Source organism: Geotrypetes seraphini, chromosome 1 (genome assembly GCF_902459505.1).
Source record: "Geotrypetes seraphini chromosome 1, aGeoSer1.1, whole genome shotgun sequence".
Classification (NCBI taxonomy): domain Eukaryota; kingdom Metazoa; phylum Chordata; class Amphibia; order Gymnophiona; family Dermophiidae; genus Geotrypetes; species Geotrypetes seraphini.
The window spans coordinates 133,171,610-133,194,243 of NC_047084.1; the positions used below are offsets into that span (position 1 = coordinate 133,171,610).

Below are 22,634 nucleotides of genomic sequence, written 5' to 3' on the forward strand. Positions count from 1 at the left end.
CGTTCGCCGTCACCTTTTCAACCTGTTTGGCCACCTTAAGATCATCACATACAATCACACCCACACCTGGTCCCATCCTGTTCCGCCCCAGCCTTGCCCCATTCCACCCCCATATTCTGCCCCGCTGCCACGCGAATCTCCCCGAACTCAGGACCGTGTCTGAGCATGCGTGGACGCCAACACGATGGCATTGCACGCAGGCGCACATGTCCGGACAGCGCATTGCATCGATGTCCGTGCATGCGCTGATGCCCTCCAGACGTGGCCCCGAGGTCGGGGACTTCCAAAACGCAGACAATCTGCTGGATGTTAGAAATCCCTCTGGGCACCCGGACAGTCCTCTATAAAGAGAATATGGCCCGGTTTTCCCAGACATCGGGTAATCCTATGAAGGAAGCCACTGGGTGCACTAGGAGAATGGGAGTCTGCTAGGCCACAGACGTTTGGTTTAGACAGTGCTGTATTTGTTGTTCTCGAAAGAAGAAGGAAGAAAGTGAAAACTGTCTTTTGATTGATTGTGAAGCCTGCCACCCCCACCCCCTCCATGACAATTATAAAACCTGAACTGTAAAAAACCCCCCACAAAAAACCAGGTTAAAACAATGTCTGAATGAGTGAGTGTGTTAAGTGTGAGGACAAAAAAAAGCAAACAAATTGATGAGACTGAGGTAAATCCGTTTGGAAGATGGAGACCTGTGGTAGGAGGCAATGAGCCTTCCTAGTTAGCAACGTAACAATGGCTCCTGGCTAGCAGAAGTGGCAGTAAATCCAGCACCGTCCCGAAAAAGGCCGGCAGCGCGGAGTGAAGTGGGTTTTGTTTTCATGTGTGCTTGCGGGTGATTATAGCGGAGAATTTCCAAACAAAACATCATTGAGGAGAGGGCTGTTTGATTTGTGTGAATGGCTGGACTCCAAGGGGAGGCTTTCGAACACAAGAACGAATAAATCTCTATCTGAGAGTGTGAATGAGGAAGCAAAAAGGATTTTCCCTGAGTCCCTAAAAGTGATATCTGGCATATGGCTAGTATTACATTATATTAATGATTTTTATTCCGCCATTACTTTGCGGTTCAAGGCAGATTACACAAGAGGCTAGATGGACATTTCCAGGGGAGTTACAAAGCAGAGTGGGTTAAGAACATAAGAATTGCCACTGCCGGGTCAGACCAGTGGTCCATCGTGTCCAACAGTCCACTCACGCGGCAGCCCTCTGGTCAAAGACCAGCGCCCTAACTGAGACTAGCCCTACCGCATACATTCTGGTTCAGCAGGAACTTGTATAACTTTGTCTTGAATCCTTGGAGGGTGTTTTCCCCTACAACAGACTCCGGAAGAGCGTTCCAGCTCTCCACCACTCTCTAGGTAAAGAAGAACTTCCTTACATTCGTACGGAATCTATCCCCTTTCAACTTTAGAGAGTGCCCTCTCATTCTCCCTACCTTGGAGAGGGTGAACAACCTGTCCTTATCAACTGAGTCTATTCCCTTCAGTATCTTGAATGTTTCGATTATATCCCCTCTCAATTTCCTCTGTTCGAGGGAGAAGAGGCCCAGTTTCTCTAATCTTTTGCTGTAAGGCAACTCCTCCAGCCCCTTAACCATCTTAGTTGCTCTTCTCTGGACCCTTTCGAGTAGTACCGTGTCCTTCCTCATGTACGGTGACCAGTGCTGGATGCAGTACTCCAAGTGAGGGCACACCATGGCTTGGTACAGCGGCATGATAACCTTCTCCGATCTGTTCGTGATCCCCGTCTTTATCATTCCTAGCATTCTGTTCGCCCTTTTTGGGTTACTTCAAGGGGAGATCTGGACATTGTATTGGGGTCATTACAAGAGAGATCATTTAGTTAGAATGCTGTGGGATCTGGGGGAGATTGAAATGCTTCCTGCGGTGTTAGTTTGTCTTGATGGATTTCATGAATAGCAGGGTTTTTATTTCTCTTCTGAATGTTTTGTAGTCTGGTGTCGTGATCAGTAGGTTGGAGAGTTGATGGTCTAGTTTCACTGCCCTCTACACTCCTCCTAAAACGCCCCATTTAGCTTTGGTCGTTCAGCAGCACTATGAAGGCCTAGGTCTAGAAATATGTCCAAAACTCGGTTTTTGTATCGGCACTTGGACGTTTCTGAGAAATGTTTGTCCAAGTGCCGACTTAGGCCGGTTTTTGGACGTTTTTCTCTTTCGATTATGAGCCCCATAGTCTTTATTCAAAAGTATCGTATTTTTCGCATTATAAGACTCACTTGACCATAAGACACACCCTAGATTTAGAGGAGGAAAACAAGAAAAAAAAAAACATTCTGAATCAAATTATGCACCCAGCCCCCTCACTCCCTGCCCCCCTCCCCCCAAAAAATTACAGGATATTTTGCACATCTTTCCTATCAGGCACTTGATTATACGTTTTGCATGATGGGGAGAGAGCTACAGTATGAAAGACAGCTCTCAATAACGTCTGCACAAGGGAAGAAAGGGATGTCGGTGCTTGAACTCAGCTGGCTCTCGCTTTTTGGATGCACAGATACAGTAACAGGATTCCTCCTTGTCAGACACAATATCCTCTGACAGCCAAGAAGGACTTCTGTGTACACAACGAGAATGGCGACCCCAGTTGCCTAACCTAGTAAGAGAAGCAAGCAAGCAGGTTTATCTTATATTTAAAACTAATTATTTAAGCCCGTTACATTAACGGGTGCTAGAATAGATGTGTAGACTTTTAGCACAATGGGTCGCTGAGGCGTTTCTTTCTTTCGTACTTTATGTTTTTTATCACTCTCCCTGCCCCCCTTTCTTTCTGTCTCTGTCCCCCCTATGTGTCACTGTCTCTTCCCTGGCCCCCTGTCTTACTGTCTCTCCCTGTCTGTCTGTCAGTCTTTCTTTGTTTCTGTATCTTCTCCCTTCGCGAGTGTGGGGCAGTTGTAGGCGCGCAAGCAGGTAGAAGTGTGCATGCGCCGCTTAGGGTTTTATCATGTAATCATTAAGCCCATTACATTAACGGGTGCTAGAATATATGTCTGTCTGTCTCCCTCCCGCTGACTCTCTCTCTCTCCCTAGCCCCCTTTCTCTGTCTGTCTTTCTGTCCCTCTCCCTGCCCCTGTGTCTTTCTTTCTTTCTCTCTCCCTCCCTCCCGCTGTCTGTCTGTCATTTTTCCCCATTTCCCTGTGCAGCAGCATTTCCATCCCACTTCCCTCCTATCCCCCCCCTTTTCTGTGCAGAAGCAGCAGCGGTATTTCCCTTCCCCTCCAAGTCCCTGTATAGCAGTAGCAGCATTTTCCCCCACCCCCCTTTCCCTTCTCTTACCGCGATCTGCTCTTCTCTTACCTGCTCCGTTCGGCCCCTCCCCCTTCTTTTACTGCCGTTGTTCTGCTGATCTGGCCTGCTCCTGACCCTCCCACCGCCGACAAACCTCCGGGCTCCAGCCGCGTAGGCAGCATTTTAAACACGCTGCTTCGCGGCCTTCTACTGCTGATGTCCTCTCCCGCGTCTGTCTCCGATGATGTCATCAGAGACGCGGCAGAGGAAATTGGCAGTAGAAGGGCGCGAAGCAGCGTGTTTAAAGTGCTGCCTACGCCGCTGGAGCCGGGAGGTTTGTGGAGGGTCAACGGGCGGAGCGGGGCTGCTCTCCACCACTCGGTTGCTGCCACTGCCCCACAGGGCTGCGAGTGTGTTGTAGTCGCGCATGCGCACTTCTTCAGGACACGGACATACGGAACACGCAAGTGGAAGTGCGCAAGTGCGGCTTAGGGTTTTATTATAGAGATACTAGTTATACATTATGTTGGTCAAATACACACAAAATCCATCCCAGTCTGCTTGGCTCAGAAGCTTGCACATATGGGCTTTGAAATCATATAGCACGGTGCACCAAGGATGCTGATATAAAAGCACAGCTAACGCATTTGTTCACGGCCTTGATTTGGGTGGGGGGGGGAAGCCACACATGCTCTTCCCCAACCCCCTACATGAACCCCTCAGGGAATGCCAGTCACCTGGTCTGATTCAGGCTCAGTTAGCAAAGCGGGGAGATTTAATAGTCTGCCTTTGCTTTACAGCGAGCATCGAGAGGGGTGGCCATATCTGGACCAATGAGAAGACAGAGAGAGTGCGGCGGCTGACGAGTATGATTGGATACCTGGAGCTGGGAGTCATGCCAGGGCTCAGATTGACGGTCGGCGCTGCAGAGGCCGGGGAGAGCGAGAGGTAGGAGGCACGCGCGTGTGTCAGTCACTCTGCGCTGGGCTCACACGCACCTGTGTTGGGGAGGAAGTCCGGTGCCTCGCATCTCCCTCGCACCGGGGGGGATGTTTTAAAAGGAAGGGAGGGTGGGTGTTTTAAAAGGGTGGGCGGTATTTTATAAAGGTACGGGGGGGGGGGGAGTTGTCATCTTCGCTGCATAAGACGCACCGACATTTCCACCCACTTTCGGAGGGAATGCATGGATGGGAGAACATCGCAGGGGAGGAGACATAGGCATCCTGGGACTGTCTGCCAAGTCTCTTCCCTGAAGAAGCCCTTTCTGGAAACGTCAATCGCTCCTCCTAAACTTACTTGCTCCACTTCATCACTGACGCTGAAACCGTGGATTGAAGACAAAGTTTTATTTTATTTTTCTTTCCAGCTTATGATTTATCTTTAATCTTATCTATTGTTTTGCCTTTTGTCTTTGTTTTGTTCTATTTCTATCATTTAAATTTCCCCCTTCTGCTTCTATTCCTTTCTCTCCTCTCTTCTACCTTCCAAAGTATTTAGATCAATGCTGTCTTGTTAAAATGTTTATTTTATTTTTATTTTTCCTCTAACTCTACTTTTCACTTCTCTATTACCCTCCAGGTACTTTAGTTAGATTGTGAGCCTTCGGGACAGTAAGGGAATTTTTCAAGTACCTTTCTTATTTCTAATCTTAATGTATATTTTCTGTAAACCGCTTAGAACCTAACGGATGTAGCGGTATATAAGAAATAAATTACAAATTACATTACAGAAAATACAGTATAAATTGCAAGGAGATGTGACACAGCAGTGTTTCGGCAAGGTAGACTGCACCAGAAGTCAGTGTGAACTTTATGTAGGAACTGGGCAACCTTCTGAGAAAGGGGGAGCTTATTCTAAAAGGATGGACTCTACCTTAACTGGGATGGAACCAGGCTGCTGGTGCTAACTTTTAAAAAGGAGATAGAGCAGCTTTTAAACTGAGATTAGGGGAGGGGGGGCAGAGTTGACAATCACCCAGGAGTGGATTGTTTGGTATGGATACTATTGAAACAAGATATTTAAGGAGTCCCAATAGAGAGATTTCAATAATGGTGAAAGAAAGCCAAGAGTGCTTAAGAGGGGAGCAGAATAAAGATGCCAAGTTATTCCTGTCATCTTCTCAGCACCCTGTAGATACAAGGAAAAAACACACAGTTTGAAGTGTCTGTATGCAAATGCTAGAAGTCTAAAAAATAAAATAGTATATAGCACTGAATGATGAGGTAGATATAATAGGCATCTTGGAGACCTAGTGGAAGGAGGACAATCAATGGGGACACTGTGTTACCTGGGTACAAATTATAGATATTCAATATTCAATTGAAGGATCGTTGCTTAACTTTTAGGAAGCATACAGACTTGTTAATTTAAAAAAAGCTATGCAATATTGTGGAAATTGAGGACCATTAAGAAGTTTTTTGATATGGAGTCCTTTCGGTTGCTGATTCAGTCGACTGTATTATCTACTTTTGATTATTGTAATATTGTTTATTTGGGGTTACCAAAAAAGACATTAAGATCCGATTAGTTCAGAATGCTGCGGTCCGTTTGATATTCGGTCTTAAGAAATATGATCATGTTAGTCCTTTTTATGCCAGACTGCACTGGCTGACATTTGGGGCGAGTGTTTAGTTTGGGTGCATTTGCTATAAGGCACTTTTTGGATTATTACCCTCTTATTTGGTATCTTACTTAAAACTGTTGTATTCAATAAACTATACCAGAAATTCAGGTATGTTTATCTTCCCTACCTCCAAGGGCCTGTCATTATAAGACTTTTTTGGACAGGACATTGGAGTATCAGGCAGGGAAGATGAACTCCTGGATGACCCCGTTGATTGGTCAAGCCTACTCTTATTTTACACTTAGGAAATTATTAAAAACTTACTTATTTTTATTATTTACGATGGTGTTTTTATATTTCAATTATTTTTAACTTGTGTTTTAATTGATAGCAATGCATTGAAATTGTATTTTAACCAATGCTGTTGTATGTAGTAGTGTATTTTTGAAAATTGTATGTGAAATGTCTCAGTTTTCTGTTGTGAACCGCCTAGAACTGTCGGTGGGGCGGTATACAAGAAAATAAATTATTATTATTATATCACAAAGATAGAGTAGATCAAATTGGAGGGGGGGTTGCACTATGTGTTAAAGAGGAAATTGAATCAAATGAAATAAACATTCTGTATAACATAGATAGCAGTATGGAATCCATATGGATAGAAATTCCATGTGTGAAGGGCCAAAATGAGCAGACAGTTCACCTCCTTCCTGAATAATAGATCCACAAAGGGCTCCACTATCCTCCCCCCTGTATTATTTAATCTCTATGTTAGATCTGTTCTAGACATAGCCCGCAAATATCAAATACAGATTCACTCCTTCATGGATTTCATCCAACTATAGCTACCGCTAGGAGAAAACCATGACGCCCAGATTGCGAAACTCCTAAACTGCCTCTCGGAAATCAAAAACTGGATGTCCGTCAACAAATTCCAATTAAACGCCTCCAAAACAGAACTCCTTTGGATCTCCAAAGAATATTGCAACCTCGCCATGCTGGGACTCGACTACCATAACCAAGCGCGCAGCCTAGAAATACTGCTTGACTCCAATCTGCCACTTTCCAACCATATCTCTCAGGTGGTATCTTCATTTTACTACCTGCAACAACTCTGGAAAATAAGGAGCTACGTTTCTTACCCAACTACTCTATGCCTTAGTCCGCTCCCACATAGACTACTGCAACATGCTATTCAACGGTCTCACGGTGAAGAACGTACAAAATGCGGCAATCAGACTACTAAAAAAAACCTCCAAGCTCCCAGGCTTTATTGTTGGCTAATTGGCCGCCCATAGCCAAACGTCGTGTCTTCAAGGGTCTGTTGCTAGCATTCAAATCCTGGCTACATGACAGCCAAGCTTCTCCAGTACGTGCCAAACAGGTCCCTATGCTCCCAGGATGAAATATGCCTCAAAATGCCCCCTGGTCGTGCCCTTCAATTGCAAACGACATATCCACTCCCACTTCATACCGAGCCACTGGAATTGACTGCCCCCACATGTGAAATCCCTTGAAGGACTCTTGAACTTTAGGAAAGCAATAAAAACATACTTCTTCGCCTAACTCTTCCGCCACGACCGATAGATCAAAAAGAAATGTATATTGGTACGAGATCCTCGGTAGATGTCACGTTAGGATAAACTTGTATTGAAACATCGTGAACTGTAACTATGCCAAATTGTAATCTGTTCATTGTATATTATATATGTTTAACCTGTAACCCGTTCTGAGCTCTTTGGGGAAAACGGAATAGAAAACAAATTAAATACATATCTTGGGGCATCGTTGAGCAGCTGCCATGCAAATAAACGTCTGTTAGTGTGATTCCATATAACCCCACCTCTTGAGCTGGCATTCGGTGCAGCCATGCTATTGTGTCCAATACTGGTCGCCATACCTTAAGAAGGACATGGCAATACTCGAGAAGGTCCAGAGGAGAGCAACAAGGATGATAGAGGGCATGGAGAACCTTTCATATGCCGAACGGTTGGACAAGCTGGGGCTCTTTACCCTGGAAAAGCGGAGACTGAGAGGGGACATGATAGAGACTTATAAAATCATGAAAGGCATAGAGAAGGTAGAGAGGGACAGATTCTTTAGACTAGCGGGAACAACAAAAACAAGAGGTCATTCAGAAAAACTGAGAGAAGACAGATTCAAAACGAGTGCAAGGAAGTTCTTCTTCACTCAACGGGTGGTGGACACCTGGAACTCGCTTCCAGGAGAGGTGATAAGACAGAATACAATAATGTGGTTCAAAAAGGGACTGGATGACTTCCTGGAAGCAAAGGGGATAGCAGGGTACAGATAGAGGGTTACTTCACTGGACATTAGGCGAACAGGGTATGGAAGTTGTAGGTTAGGAGTGCTTACAGATCATGGACCTGGGGGGGCCACCGCGGGAGCGGAGTGCCGGGAACGATGGACCCCTGGTCTGACCCAGCAGGGGCAATGCTTATGTTCTTATCTCACCAGAACTCCCTTTTAGGTTATGGTAAGTCCCTGAAAACACCCTCAAAAACCCACTTGTCCACAACCCCAACAGCCCTTATGCCCTTATGGCAGTAGAGTGTGTGTGTGTGGGGTGGGGGTTGGTGGGCACACATGTTCCACCATAAATATCGTGGTTAGAGTGGCTTATGGGCCTGGGTCCTCCTCTCTAGCCCACTCCTCCTATTTAAGACAACTATGTGCAGCTCTACTAGGTTTTCCTACACCAAGTGCTGATGTTCCGGAGGCAGGTATGTACGTTTTTATTCTGAACTTTGTGGGGGGTACGATGGGGTCAGTGAATTTAGGAGGAGTGTGGGGGGGTCTTTACTTTGTCTCTGCAGTAGTTATCTGGTCACATTTGATGCCGTTTGGACACTTATACCCGTCATTACATTGTCTAACTCACGTTTGATAATCCCTGCAGGACGACTAAGTCTAGGTCACCCACATCCCACCCAGATCCCGCCCTAATCACTCCTCCAAAAGTGCCCCTTTCAGCTCTGAGCGCACAGCGGCATTCATAGGCCTAAAATGTCCTTGGATACGTCCAAAAAGCCATTTTGATTATCGGCACTTGGTCAACCTGTCTTTTAGTTCATCCAAGTGCTGACTTGGGTGGGTTTCTAGATGTATTTAAGTTTCGACTATAAGCCCCATAGTTTCACTGGGCTAATTGTCAAAGCAAATGTACATACATCTTCTGCTTTGAAAATTCTGCATAAGGAAAAGTACACAGGCATTTTTTTTTTCTCGCAAACAGATCTCCAATATGATTTCATAATCCAGTTAATTAACTATAATTACATAGTAACACAAGAGTGAAAAACAGGTGCGACCCTGGAGAAGAGGAGACTTAGAGAGGATATGATAGAGACTTATAAGATCATGAGGGGCATAGAGAGAGTAGAGAGGGATAGATTCTTCAAACTTTCAAAAAATATAAGAACAAGAGGGCATTCGGAAAAACTGAAAGGGGACGGATTCAAAACAAATGCTAGGAAGTTCTTCTTTACCCAGTGTGTGGTGGACACCTGGAATGCGCTTCCAGAGGACGTAATAGGGCAGAGTATGGTATTGAGGTTTAAGAAAGGATTGGACAATTTCCGCTGGAAAGGGGGATAGAAGGGTATAAATAGAGGATCACTGCACAGGTCCTGGACCTGTTGGGGACGCCGTGTGAGCGGGCTGCTGGGCACGATGGACCTCAGGTCTGACCCAGCAGAGGCATTGATGTTCTTATGACCTCATCTGAAGCATTGCGTTCAATTCTGGTCTCCTTATCTCAAGAAAGATATAGTGGCGCTAGAAAAGGTTCAAAAAAGAACGACCAAGATGGTAAAGGGGATGGAGCTCCTCTCGTATGAGGAAAGACTATAACAGTTAGGGCTCTTCAGCTTGGAAAAGAGACGGCTGAGAGGAGATATGATTGAAGTCTACAAAATCCTGAGTGGAGTAGAACGGGTACAAGTGGATCGATTTTTCACTCCGTTAAAAATTACAAAGACTAGGGGACACTCGATGAAGTTACAGGGAAATGCTTTTTAAACCAATTGGAGGAAGTCTTTTTTCACTCAGAGGATAAGCTCTGGAACGCGTTGCCAGAGGATGTGGTAAGAGCAGATAGCATAGCTGGTTTTAAGAAAGGTTTGGACAAGTTCCTGGAGGAAAAGTCCATAGTCTGTTATTCAGAAAGACATGGGGGAAGCCACTGCTTGCCCTGTATCGGTAGCATGGAATATTGCAGCACTTTGGGTTTTGGCCAGGTACTAGTGACCTGGATTGGCCACTGTGAGAACGGGACACTGGGCTTGATGGACCATTGGCCCGACCCAGTAAGGCTGTTCATGAGATGTGACTCTTCAATTTTGTTTTTCATCTTCTTCTACTCTTGGGTTCTGAATTGCTTCATGACCTTATAGTTTGGGGTACAAAACACCTTAACTCACAGATCTCATTAAACAAGTTTATTAGACTCTCGGCAGGGGAAGGATTTTTTAATTTAAAATGAGAATCTCATGAGATGGTCGGATTGCAATTGCCTGGCGCGGGGTGAAGCTTCATTTAGTTTTATGTCCCATGTTGCTTTGGATTAAAGCAATTAAAACAGCCTATTAAGATGTCTTGATGAAGAAGGAGGATGTTACCATTCACCACAGAGTATAATTGCACAGGGTTCTGTTCTGCTCAATTTCTGAGTTATTGGAGCGGAGAATGTTTCTTTCTGTGCCTTTTGACTGAGATTTTATAATAGGTGAATGGCAGTGTGTGTGTGCTGGGGGAGAGGGAAGAGGTAACACTTTGTTTTGGGAGCCCATAGAAGATGCAACTGAATCCATGCCAGTTCATGAAGATTAACCCTCTCCCGCATTAATGCATACACCCATCAATTAATGAATCAGACTTCTGGATATTTCATGTTGCACTGGGAGATGTACATGGCGTACCAGAGTTAGCGAAGTATTGAGCTGTGGGTGGCAAAGGTTTAAAAGTGTTTGTAATACAGTGGTACCTCGGAATCCGAAGGAACGCCCCAGAACTCGAATGCTTTGGAATCCGAACCTGTTTTTTTGTTGTAAATTTTGCCCCAGCATCCGAACTCTGCTTTGGAATCCAAACGCCCTGCATATTGTAGGTGTATGTTTGTGCCCCAGAATCTGAATGCTGCTTTGGAATATTTTACCTTAAAATGCAGTGTTAAATTTGAGTTTGTGGGACCCAGGAATGGATTAATCCAGCTTCTATTATTTTCAATGGGAAAAATTGTCTTGGAACTCGAACACTTTGGAACTTGAACATGGTCCTGGAACGGATTAAGTTCGGATTCCAAGGCATCACTGTATTTCATTATTGGGTAAAGATCCACAAATAACAATGGAAGAAGGCCTCCATTGGAACTGCATTTATGCCGAGAGCTGTCTCTCGGCGGTAAAGGATTCCACCACGCTCCAGCGTGCTAAATGTTTCAATGCAGCTCTGACGCTCATAGAATTACTATGAGCGTTAGAACAGCATAAGAACATAAGAATAGCAATGGTCCGTCTAACCCAATATCCCGTCTTCACAGAGGCCAATCCAAGTCACAAGTACCTGGCAAAAACCCAGAATCTCAAAGAACAAGAAGATTCCAGAATCCCAAAGAGTAGCAACATTCCAGAGCTGCGATTGTGATGCCATAATGCCTCATTCCGCCTTTGCCTAAGAGCCAAACTCATCAGTGATGTCACAATGGCTCGATTGTCCTAGCCAATCTTCCGGTATCGATAGACTTATACACAGCGATTACGCCTGGGACTTGGATTTAAACGGCATTGGGCGTGTCAGCATTCAGTGCAGTGAGCCCGAAAAGTATGGATTAGACACTAATATCTAATATCATGCCCTTCCCACCCCCACAGTATTTTTTTCCCGATAGTAAGTGTTATATATACCAAGTTTGGCTGAAATCTGTCCATGCGTTTATGGATTAGACACTAATATCTGTCGTTTTGGATTAATGACACGGTGGATGTTACCCGTGGTTAGCTGCGAGTAGCTGCGGGTAACCCACCAAAACGGTGGAGGGGGGGAATGGTGCTTACCGCAGGTGCAGGGACAAGGCCATCCACTGCCCTGTGGAGCGGTGAATGGCCTTGACCCCGCAGTTATGAGAGGGAATGTGCGGTCACCTCCCTCCTTCCTATGAATCTATCTCCCTCCCTCCCCCTTACCTTTGTGACGCGTTTTAAGGTTTCAGAGTACTTGTTGAAAGCCGCCAGAGCCTATGTGGATCGCGTGCGTGTGTGGGCAGAAGCTATATATACTAGTTTTTAAGCCCGTTGCATTAACGGGTGCTAGAATAGATGTGTGTGTGTGTCTGTCTTTCTTCCTCTCTCTCTCCTTGGCCGCTGCCTGTCTGTCTTTCTTTCTTTCTATCTCTCTCTTTCCTCGGCTGTCCACCACCACCCCTTGCCTGCTCCCCCTGTCAACAACATAAACCATCAGACAATATCATCATCAACTCAACAAATCTTACTTCACTGCCACTTATTAAACGGTGTTCTTTTATTTAAAACGTGCTTCCGCAACTAGAGATATTTTTTTAACAGCTTTTTAGAATGCTGAATATTATCTAAAGATTTTGTTTAAAAAATAACAGTTATTGACATTTAAAATTAAAGGTAATTAAAATTTTATTTTATTTTTATTGACTTTTATTCATTTTTAAAGCTCACAATAAGTGTAACATATAATACAATCATTTATACTTTAACATCACTTAATATATCATCAAATTCTAACTCACATTAAATATCCCCCCTCCCTTATACCCAACAGTTATTCATGAGCAAAAGAAATCATAAAATATTCCCCTCCCCCACCCCACCCTGGATGTGTATGAACAAAAGGGAAAAAATTAATATTAAATTAATATTAACATTTAAAAAAAACAATAGAAAGATTAGATAGGCTGATTTTATTTTTTTTTTTGTAAATCTTTATTCATTTAAAAGCCAAAAATAAGTGCAACATATTATACAATCATCTTACACTTTAACCTCACTTAAATTCAATCAGAATTATATTCTGTGACAAATACATATATCATCCCCCCCCCTTTCTACTTATCCAAAAATTTGCACTCAAAATTAAAAATATCTTCCCACCCACCCTGGACGTGTATTATCAAAGGGGAAAATCAACAATCACTGCTTACAGAATTTTGTCAATGGCTCCCAAATATCCATAAACTTCCTATAATGTCCCTGTTGTATGGCCACCATATGTTCCATTTTAAAAGTGTGACATAGAGATTTCCACCAAAAAGTATAATTTAATCGATCCCAGTTTTTCCAGTTCCTCAAAATAAGTTCTATGACAACCCCTGTCATTATAAAGAGAAGTGTGTTATTCCGAGCAGATATTTGGCTTTTAGCCCTCAATGTACCAAATAGGATGGTATCGTACGTCAATGCCACTGGATTTTCCAATATTTTGTTCACTTGATCCCAGATGGATCTCCAAAAGTTCTGGATTTTAACAAAAAATCAAAATTGCCTTAGTTTCTTCAGATCCCTGGGAGTCAATAAAAAAAAAAAAAACCAAAAAAAGAAACTTGCATATATTATTTTAGAAACTATAAAGGAAGAAGCCCTTGTGGTATTTTATTAAAATCAAACCACTGATTGTCAGCACTTATGGCAATCGTCTACGTTAAGGTTCAGCCATTGAACAAAGGCCTGTGCCAAGGTTCACAGGGATGATCACTGAGTGCAGGCTCCCTTCTCCTAGTGCTCTGACTCATGGGCTAGCCAAAATGAATCATCTGGTGCACTCTGCCAAGATCTAAGCCCCCACCCCCCCCCCCCAAATCCTGAAAGTCCCAGGCTTATTATAGTTCTGACCATTAAAGGCTTTTGAAACAATAGCTCGTGTAATTCGGAGAGAATGTAGTTTATAATTTGAAGCTGCTGTGAGGTGGACCAGAGACGTGTCTGTGGAGCAGCAGAGAAATTCCTCTGAGGAACAATGGAGAGTAGGAACTGTTTTCAGATGTTTGTGAAGGATTCCTCAAAATGATTAACTTGAGCTTCTATTTTAAAGTCAACTGCATTCCGGCTTCCACGAGAAAGAAGGATAATGCAATATTGTACTTCTGTATCAAACCCCCACGGCCTCCTATGTACAATGCCTTACTTCCGTTATTGAGGAACGATGTAGGGCTTTACAGTACAGTACATGGCATTCATATTAGGCTTTTGGCTAGTGGAGTGAAAGGCTGCTCTAGGATTACAAAGCCTATTTATTAGACAACAGGCTGCCAGCATACTTGTACAGTGTTGGCTGCAACAATTTTTTTTATACTCAGCTACATATATGAATGTACTGCTGGTCCATACCTGGATGACAAACATAGAAACATGATGGCAGATAAAGGCTAAATTGTCCATCCAGTCTGCCCATCCACAGTAACCATTATCTCTTCTGCAAAGGAAGATCGTGCCAAACAAACTTACTGCACTTCTTTGAGAGGGTAAACAGACAGTTGGACAAAGGGGAACCCGTAGACATTATTTACCTCGACTTCCAAAAGACCTTTGACAAGGTACCCCATGAGCGGCTACTTAGGAAGTTGTGGAACCACGGGGTGGAAGGAGACGTACACAGATGGGTTAAACACTGGTTAGCAAGCAGAAGGCAGAGGGTTGGAGTGAAGGGTCACTACTCGGACTGGAGGAGGGTCACAAGCGGAGTTCCGCAGGGGTCGGTGCTCGGACCGCTGCTATTCAATGTATTTATTAATGACCTGGAAACAGGGACGAAGTGTGAAGTTATAAAATTTGCGGATGACACTAAACTCTGTAGCAGGGTTAGAACTGTGGAAGAATGTGAGGACCTACAAAGGGGCCTGAACAAACTGGAGGAGTGGGCGAATAAATGGCAGATGAACTTCAATGTAAGGAAATGCAAGGTCATGCATATAGGGAAAAAGAACACGATGTTCAGCTACCAAATGGGGGGATTAGTACTAGAGGGAAGTAACCTTGAAAGAGACTTGGGCGTACTGGTGGATACAACAATGAAGTCAACGGCACAATGCGCAGCAGCCTCGAAGAAGGCAAACAGAATGTTGGGTATTATTAAGAAGGATATTACAACAAGGACGAAGGAAGTCATCATGCCACTGTATCGCGCGATGGTACGACCACATCTGGAGTACTGTCCTAAAGAAGGACATGGAGATACTTGAGAGGGTTCAGAGAAGAGCAACAAGAATGATAAAAGGTATGGAAAACCTTTCATACGCAGAGAGGCTAGAAAGGCTGGGGCTCTTCACCCTGGAGAAACGAAGACTCAGAGGAGACATGATAGAGACTTACAAGATCATGAAGGGCATAGAGAAAGTGGAAAGGGACAGATTCTTCAGCCTATTGGGAACTACAAGAACAAGGGGGCACTCAGAGAGGCTGAAAGGGGACAAGTTTAGAACCAATGCTAGGAAATTTTTCTTCACTCAGAGGGTGGTGGACACCTGGAATGCGCTTCCGGAGGCTGTGATAGGACAGAGTACATTAAGGGGATTCAAAGAGGGATTGGACAAGTTCCTGAAGGATACGGGGATTGAGGGATATAGATAGAGGTAGAGATAGGACCATGAAAGGGTATAGATAGAAGAAAAATGGGGATTAAAGGGTTTTAGACAAAAGATCACTTACAGGTCATGGACCTGATGGACCTGATGGGACTGCTGGGCACGATGGACCCCTGGTCTGACCCAGCAGAGGCAACTTCTTATGTTCTTAAGAGATCCCAAGTGCCTATCCCGAGCCTTCTTGAATTCAGACACAGCCTCTGTCTCCACCACCTCTTCCGGGACACTGTTCCATCCATCTACCACCCTTTCCATAAAAAAGTATTTCCTCAGATTACTCCGGAGCCAATCACCTCTTAACTTCATCCTTTGCCCTCTCATTGCAGTTTCCTTTCAAATGAAAGAGACTTGACTTGTGCATTTACATCACGTAGGTATTTAAACCTCTTTATCATATCTCCCCTCTACTGCCTTTCCTCCAAAGTATACAGATTGAGATCTTTAAGTCTGTCCCTATACGCCTTATCATGAAGACCACGCACCATTTTAGTAGCCTTCCTCTGGACCACCTCCATCCTTTTTATATCTTTTTGAAGGTGTGGTCTCCAGAATTGTACACAATATTCCACATGAGGTCTCACCAGAGTCTTATACAGGGACATCAATGCCTCCTTTTTCCTACTGAACATACCTCTTCCTATGAAGGGCAAATACTCAGACTGGCAACGGGTCACGAGCGGAGTTCCGCAGGGATCGGTGTTGGGACCGCTCCTGTTCAATATATTTATAGACGATCTGGAGACAGGGACGAAATGTGAGGTTATCAAATTTGCAGATGACACCAAACTCTGCAGCAGGGTTAGAACCACGGAAGACTGTGAAAACCTGCAAAGGGACCTAACGAAGCTGGAAGAGTGGGCCAAAAAGTGGCAGATGCGTTTTAATATAGAGAAATGCAAGGTCATGCATGTTGGGAAAAAGAACCCGATGTTCAGCTATACAATGGGGGGAACATTGCTAGATGTAAGTACCCTTGAAAGAGACCTGGGTGTGCTGGTGGATACAACAATGAAAGCATCAGCACAATGCGCGACAGCCTCAAAGAAAGCAAACAGAATGCTCGGTATCATCAAGAAGGGTATCACGACCAGGACAAAGGAAGTCATCATGCCACTGTACTGTGCAATGGTGCACCCGCATCTGGAGTACTGTGTCCAGTATTGGTCGCCGTACCTCAAGAAGGACATAGCATTGCTTGAGGGGGTCCAGAGAAGAGCGACGAAAATGGTAAGAGGTATGGAAAACCTTTCATATGCCGACAGGCTAGAACAGCTGGGGCTGTTCTCCCTGGAAAAGAGGAGACTTAGAGGAGACATGATTCAAGATCCTGAAAGGCATAGATAAGGTAGACAGGGACAGATTCTTCAGACTGTGGGGAACAACAAGTACAAGGGGGCACTCGGAGAAACTGAAAGGGGATAGGTTTAGAACCAATGCCAGGAAGTTCTTCTTCACCCAGAGAGTGGTGGACACATGGAACGCACTCCCGGAGGTTGTGGTGGGGCAGAAGACACTACAGGGATTCAAAGAAGGTTTGGATAAATTCTTGAAGGAAAAGGGGATTGAAGGATAGAGATAGAAGTAAGGATAGGTTTTTTTTAGGGCAGGGAACACTTGACAGGTCATGGACCTGATGGGCCGCCGCGGGTGCGGACCGCTGGGTGCGATGGACCTCTGGTCTGATCCCGGTGGAGGCAACTTCTTATGTTCTATGCACCCTAGCATCCTTCTAGATTTCACCATCACATTTTCAATCTGTTTGGCCACCTTAAGATCATCACATACAATCACAGCCAAGTCCCGCTCTTCACATAAGTTCACATAAGTTCTTCACTCCCTAAACTCTACCGTTCCCTGGGGTTTTTGCAGCCTAATGCATGACCTTGCATTTCATAGCTGCCAAATTTCAGACCATTCTTCAAGCTTCACCAGGTCTTTCTTTGTGTTATTCACACCCTACTGAGTGTCTACTCTACTGCAGATTTTGGTATCATCCACAAAGAAGTAAATCTTACCTGACAGCCCTTTAGCAATATCGTTTATAAAAATGTTAAAAAGAACAGGCCCAAGAGCAGAACCTTGAGGCACACCACTGGTAACCTCCCTTTCCTCAGAGCCATCTCCATTGACCACTACCCTCTGTTGCCTTCCACTCAACCAATTTTTGACCTAGCCTGTCACATTGGGGGGGGGGGATCCATTCTGAGGGCACTTTGTTTATTTATTAGACATCTTTGTGGAACACTGTCAAAGGCTTTGCTAAAATCTAAATACACTACTTCTAGCATACTCCCTCTATCCAATCTATAATCCACAGGATTCCAGAAGCTTGACCATTCTCTGTTTTAAAAGTGTTTCCATTAATTTGCTTACCACAGAAGTCAGACTTAATGACCTGTAGTTTCCTACTTCTTCCTTACTTCTACTTTTGTGGAGAGGGACCACATCCGCCCTTCTTCAGTCCTCCGGTACCACTCCCGACTCTAGAGACTCGTTGAAGAGGTCAGTCCGTGGAGTTACCAGAACTTCCCTAAGTTCCTTCAGCACCCTCGGATGTACACCATCCGGCCCCATCGCTTTGTCTACCTTCATTTTAGCTAGCTCCTCACGAACACAACGCTCTGAAAATCGATCAGGGTCTAATACTCCTTCATCCCTATTCACGTTTGTCTTCTGCAGTCCCACTCCCAGTGATTCAGCCGTGAACACAGAACAGAAATATTTGTTAAGCAATTCGGACTTTTCTTTATCAGCTTCTACATATTCCTCCCCTTCACCTTTGAGTCTCACAATGCCACGTTTGCACTTCTTCCTATCACTGATACCATATATACTAGAATATAAATTGGGATTTTTGGGCCAAAAAACTGGCTCTCACAAATTCTTGAATTCGAAGAGCCAGTAAGGATGCCTCTGAGTACCGAGCAGCAGTGCCAAATTGCGCTCCTGTTCGTGTCATTTGAGGCAGCAGGTTAGCAACAGGGCAGGAACTTGGAAAGTTTGCTCCTGCCCGCTGCACCTCAAATTGACAAGATGAGGTATCGTATGAGGCTAAGGCAGGGAGGGAGGCGGGGGCAGAGCCAGGGAGGGAGGGTGCAGAGTCAGACGGGGAAAGGAAGGAAGGGTACTGGTTGCAGAGTCTGACAGGGGAGGGGTGAAGGAAGGAAGGAAGGGGGCTGGTGCAATGTCTGACAGGGGAGGGGGAAGGAAAAAAGGGGACTGATACAATGCCTGACAGGGGAGAGAAGGAAGGGTGCTGGGCGCAGAGCCTGACAGGGGAGGGGAGGAAGGAAGGGGGCTGGGTGCAGAGCCTGACAGGGGAGGGGAGGATGGAAGGGTGCTGGGTGCAGAGCCTGACAGGGGAGGGGAGGATGGAAAGGGGCTGGGTGCAGAGCCTGACAGGGGAGGGGAGGATGGAAAGGGGCTGGGTGCAGAGCCTGACAGGGGAGGGGAGGATGGAAAGGGGCTGGGTGCAGAGCCTGGTAGGGCAGGACACTAGAATATTAAGCTGCCTGACTTATATTCGAGTCAACCATTTTCCTCCTTTTTGGGGGGGAAAAGGGGGGTCTCGACTTATATTTGGATTGACTTATATTCGAGTACATACGGTATATCTAATAAATGCCTTGTCTCCCCGTTTTACTGTGTCAGCTATTTTTTCTTCCATATGCATCTTTGCTTTCCTGATTACACAACCAGCCTCTCAATTTTTCCAGATATTTTCTCTGTCTTCCTCTTTCTGTGAACTTCTGTAGTTCATAAAAACTAACCTCTTATTCCTTACCTTCTCAGCTACTATTTTTGAGAACCAAAGCGGCCTTCTTTTCCTCTTACTTTTACTTACCTCACAAAAAGGTTTGTTATTCCTTTCAGTTTTTCACACTGCATTTCTTTCCTTCCAGACATTCTCATCCAGACAACAATTCCTTGACGTAATCCCTCATCCGAACAAAGATAGTTTTTTGAAAAGTCTAGAACCTTTGCTTTTGAATGAGCCTTTCTATACCCATCTTAATATTAAACCATACCATGCAGTGATCACTGGATGCCAGATGATCACCCACTGTAACATCAGAAACACTTTCCTCGTTTGTAAGCACTAAGTCCAGTATGACCCCATCCCGCATGGGTTCCATTACCAACTGCTGGAACAGTTCTCCTTGTAGAGAATCCAGGATCTCCCTACTTCTAGAAAACTCTGCAATAGGGATACCCCAATCAACATTTGGCATGTTAAAATCGCCTATTAGCAAGACTTCCCCTTTTTTTCGATAAATTCTGAATGTCTACTATTAGAAACATAGAAACATAGAAAATGACAGCAGATAAGGGCCGCGGCCCATCTAGTCTGCCCACCCCAATGACCCTCCCCTATCTAACTCTGCGTAGAGATCCCACTGACGATCCCATTTCTTCTTAAAATCAGGCACGCTGCTTGCTTCGATCACCTGAAGTGGAAGTTTATTCCAGCGATCAACTACTCTTTTGGTGAAAAAGTATTTCCTGGTGTCACCATGCAATTTACCGCCCCTGATTCTCCATGGATGTCCTCTTGTCGCCATCGGACCTTTGAAAAAGAAGATATCCTCTTCTACCTCGATACTATTAAATCTCTGTCCACTTCTTCCGTCTGTGAAGGAGGCCTGTATATCACATCAATTTAAATATATTTACCATTCCCTCTTTCCAGATTGATCCACAGTGCCTCTTCCTTGCCCTGTAGATCCTGCAATGGTGTGGCTTTAATATGATCTTTATAAACTAACACAATAGGTGTTTTTTTGGATAGTTTATAAATGCCTATATTTAACAATTTTACTTTTGCACAAAAAGTGCTTTAAATTATTAAAGATTTAGTATTTTAATTCATTTATTTTAAACATACACCATTACCTAACTAAAAAATATATATATTTTAGAACTCATCCCTATAATTGATAATGAGGTTGAAGTATCATAAATATGCATAATTCTCAGTAAAGAGATCTCTTATAACCTAGATGTTATTTCAAGTCTTCATTCTGAATGCATGTGATGTAATCATCAACTTCAAAACCTCCTTCCTACCCTAGAGTTTTTATTGTTGAATTTATTAAATTATTAATCAAAAAATAAGAAATATAGCTAACTAAATCAATAGGGAGTACAGTTTTCCTTTTAATTCTATAACATTCAAAAATATGTACTAAATATAAGAGCAACAACGCTTATCTTAGTGGCTTCTCAGCCAAAGCCAACGTTGGGGGACCATGAACTGCCCGACGCTTTCGCTAAGTTTAAAGCGTTTCAGCTAATGAAGCCTTCCTCGGGGGACAATCTTGCTGTTGTACCACTACAACAGAAAGACTTGTTTAAAACACGTTGTCAAAACCAACTAGCTTATGACCACTCAGTTTAAGGCTTTTGTTAAAGTAAATAACACTATAGTGTTCATGACTTGTATCCAGGGCTGTGGAGTTGGTAGATAAATGTTCCGACTCCTCAATTTTTTGTACTTCAGACTCCGACTCCGACTCCAGGTACCCGAAATTTCCTCCGACTCCGACTCCACAGCACTGGTTGATTTTCAGATCGTTAAAATGGAATGTCAAGTTGAGAGAAATGAGCATTTTTTCGACACCACCTTCTTTTTGCTTTTAATCAAGGTTCTAAGGCCGCAGAAGCTGCTCGCAACCTTTGTGCTGTGTATAGAGTGGGTGCTATAGCTGAAAGAATCGCTCGTGATTGGTATGCCAAGTTCAAAAATGGAGTCGGTAGATACATGTTCCCACTCCGTCTCCTCAGTTTTTTGTACTTCTGACTCCGACTCCAGGTACCCGAAATTTCCTCCGACTCCGACTCCTCGACTCTGACTCCACAGCCCTGCTTGTATCAACCTCTAACAATAAAATAACTAAACAGAACTCACTTAAAAACTATTAAAGCTCCCTGAATAAAGGCGTGCTATAGAACTCAACCTACATGAACGCACACATATAGAGAGATTTTCTTTTTCTTAACAAGCTACCCATTCCAAATATTCAGACAACGACACACCAAAACCCCTACCACAAATTGAAGTTACCATTCCCAAAAAGGATTTAAACTACTTGTACTGTTAACTCCATTATGTAAGCCTCAAACCTAACACACAAACACACAGTACCTTGTCTTCAATCTTTGCGAGCTTGTCTGCTTGAATAGGCGAACTCACTGTGGAGTTACTTTATAGAGGCAAATGACTTCTTAAAGATTAGCTCAATTGCGAGCAGCCTTGTAGAAACGGGGTGGCGTCAAGACGTTCAAAAATGTCATGATGCTCGAGTACATCGCCGAGAATGGGGTAGCTCAATTAGGAGCAACTTTGTAACAACGGAAGAACGTCATGACGCTCAAAGATGAAATAGTGTCTTAGTGCTCAAATATAGAACCAAAGACAAGGAGGGTATTTCAGCTAAATACAAAGTGGATATGCGCTATTGAATGTAAAACAGAATATTCAAATATTTCTTTGTGGACTAAAACAACCCCATTATTATAGATCCCATTCTCTATTAAGTCCCAGGTGAGTTAGTGTTTTTAAATTAAATATCCACCGTTTTTCTTTCCTCAAAAGAATCGAGTTGATGTCTCCACCTCTCTCAGATAAAATCACCATTTCAAGAACAGTAAACCTAAGATCTTCAAAACTATGATTTGCCTCTAAATAATGTGCAACTAACAAGGCTGCGATGTCACCCTGTTGTAAACGCGATCTATGTTCTATTAACCGTGATTTGAGAGCACGCGTTGTTTCACCGATATAAATTAAAATCACAGGGGCACCAAATAGCATATACCACCTGTGAGGTTGTGCAAGTTGAGCTGTGGTTCAGACTAATCCTCTTTCCATCAAGTCGTAAACACCGTCCTGCAAAAGAAACCTTACAGAGCCTACAACTTCCACAAGGAAAGTGTCCCACAATAGTAGCTTCATCTGTAGAGGCAGGTGTAATACAAACAAATGAAGGTGATAAAATTTCCTTTAGATTTTTACCTCTAGTGTATGCAAATTGTGGTGGTGCTTGAAAAATATGGTGAAGTTGCATTATGTGCCAAAATTTCAGGATACTCTTCCTCACAAGATGTACACCAGCCATATACGGAAGCACACAGGTGACTCGATCAGTGGCTAGGTGTTGTTGGGGTTGTAACAAATAAGATCTCTCAGCCCATCTT

At 44.0% G+C, this 22,634-nt stretch overlaps 1 long non-coding RNA gene across 1 annotated transcript in view; it reads left to right on the top strand.

Annotated features, from left to right (window-relative positions):
- LOC117357753 overlaps nucleotides 1-22,634 on the top strand; it is a 317,346-nt gene that overhangs the window by 194,097 nt on the left and 100,615 nt on the right. The window contains exon 2 of the long non-coding RNA XR_004538854.1: nucleotides 4,050-4,197. This is a non-coding gene — a long non-coding RNA (uncharacterized LOC117357753). The remainder of the gene's footprint in view (nucleotides 1-4,049; nucleotides 4,198-22,634) is intronic.